General features: G+C 41.3%; 1 non-coding gene across 1 annotated transcript; it reads right to left on the reverse strand.

Annotated features, from left to right (window-relative positions):
• Positions 1 to 489: 489 nt before the first annotated feature.
• LOC142425300 (U1 spliceosomal RNA) lies at positions 490 to 653 on the reverse strand. Its single transcript, XR_012779646.1, has one exon. It is a non-coding gene; the product is annotated as a U1 spliceosomal RNA (small nuclear RNA).
• Between the last annotated feature and the right edge of the window lie 1553 nt (positions 654 to 2206).

Genomic DNA, 2206 nt, shown 5'->3' on the forward strand with positions numbered 1-2206 from the left:
GATGAGAAAAATAAACCTCGCTGTGCTTAAAGTTCAGTGCAAATTTCATGATGCAATTTTCTACCATTTATAGCCGTTAAAATGGCATAAATGTGGGGATAGGAAAATATATATTTTTATAATCATAATTACCATTACTGTCAAAAATCAAATTCACATCACTGTTGTTCCAAAAATCAGTTTTTAACAATGATCATGATATATCAGAAAGTATCCAGTGCCTGTGGGCAAAAATTCATCACTTACCGTGGCCCTGCGAGCAATCATCCTTCCTTTGTGACGAATTGTAAATTCTCACCTCTTGGCTATAATCTCATTTGGGATAGTTATCTGCTCTGCTAATAAGATGGGTGTGTTTGGAGTTTTCCATGTTATTCAAATCACCACCCTTGGGTTATTTTAGAGGTTTGGTTTTCTTTCTTTCTTTCTTTCTTTCTTTCTTTCTTTCTTTCTTTCTTTCTTTCTTTCTTTCTTTCTTTCTTTCTTTTACAGGGGAGAGTACGAATGCAGTCCTCCACTACCACAAATTATGCAGTCCAGTTTCCCACATTTGGGGAAATCGCAGGGGTCAGCACATCCAGAATACAATGGATAAGCCTTGCCCTGGGAAAACCACCTTCGTGAACATGGTATCTCCCCTGCCAGGAAAGTATAGAGGTTTGGTTTTCGAAGGCAAAAAGACTTCGACGTAAGCCACCACTGTGACCTCTGCTTCCTGATGAAACAAGACAGATCGGTGATGAGTCACTGATGATGAACACCAAGGAGAACCAGTTACTACCTATCCCCGCATAAAAACATCTCCTGCCCCAGAACTTAGGTACCATCTTGACATGAGACCCAGCAGGTTTGGGGGCTTGTTTAAGTAAGTGAGATTTGCTTCCACATTCCCTCATGTCACTCACCCTGTACCCTGCAGCTGGGTTGCCTCTGCCCGGACTCTGGTTCTTGGGACTTGAGATGCAGCCTATACCCTGACCTGCTTTCATCAGCTCTGCTCCCTGGTGGGTGAGGAAGTTCATGCAGATGGACATATGTGGATCCTGAGTTCTGCGGGTTGTTGCAGAGAATTTCAGATACCTGGAAATTGAGGGAATATAGCAAGGAGAGGATTGGGGATCAACGTTAAGATAATGGGGCAGGGTATTGTTCATAAAAAGTCAGACATTTGGGACATCTTAAATATTCATAGACAGGGACAGAATGTACATCCGTACATTCTTTGCCCTAATCACTCTCAAAGCATTTGCTCTCCACTTAAGCCCTCTGCATCAGGTCCTCTTTTTTTTAACCCTCCCTCCCCACTTTTACAGGCTTTTCTCTTTTTTTGTCATTGGTTTTTGTTGTTGTTTTGTTTTCTTTCCTTGCTTTGTTTTGCTCTGACTTGTTTTTGTGCATATTGTTATCTCTGTATGTCTATTAGATAAGATAGGTGAGATAAACAAGCTGGAGGAGAAAACAATGGGATCTGGGATCCATGATTCCGGGGATTGAAGGGTCATGAGAAAGGAATTGGGTGTTAACAAAGGCAGGGACAAGGGAACAATAAGTGATCCAAAATTGATGGGGAGGAGGGTGTAGGAGTCCTGGTATGACTTGATCAAGGGCAATGTAACCGAGAGGAGTTACTGAAACCTAAATAAAGGCTGAGCATGATACAGAGGCAGGAGGAAAGTAAAAAGAAATAGAGTAAAGAACTCGGAGGCAAAGGGCATTTATAGAGGTCTAAATACAGGCATGTGCTTATGTAAATATATTTATATATGAGGAGGAGGAAATAGATGTATGTACATTCATTTATAGATTTAGTATTTAGGTGGGAAACGGATATTCGGCCTCTGCTCAAGTACTCCCTCAATGTAATAACACTTTGTTCTATTAAACTGGAATTCCATGATGCTCACCTTCTGACACCATCACTGAAGACAAAGCAGGTGCATAAGCAAATGTGGTGAAGAAAGTTGATGGAGCCCATTTATCAAAAGATATAGCATATTGGATCTTCAATCTTGAAGGTAAACAAATGACCATCTAGCTGAGAAGCAACAAAGCCCACATGGAAGAAGTACACCAGCCTGTGTGATCATGATGTGTCAGTGGGATCAGGCATCAAAGAACAAAAAATCATAGCATTGTGAATGAGGGGGAATTCAGAGTAGACACCCCAAACCCTTCTGTAGGCAACTAGACATCCCCTTACAGAAGG

The sequence above is a fragment of the Tenrec ecaudatus genome, chromosome 13 (genome assembly GCF_050624435.1).
Source record: "Tenrec ecaudatus isolate mTenEca1 chromosome 13, mTenEca1.hap1, whole genome shotgun sequence".
NCBI classification, from domain to species: domain Eukaryota; kingdom Metazoa; phylum Chordata; class Mammalia; order Afrosoricida; family Tenrecidae; genus Tenrec; species Tenrec ecaudatus.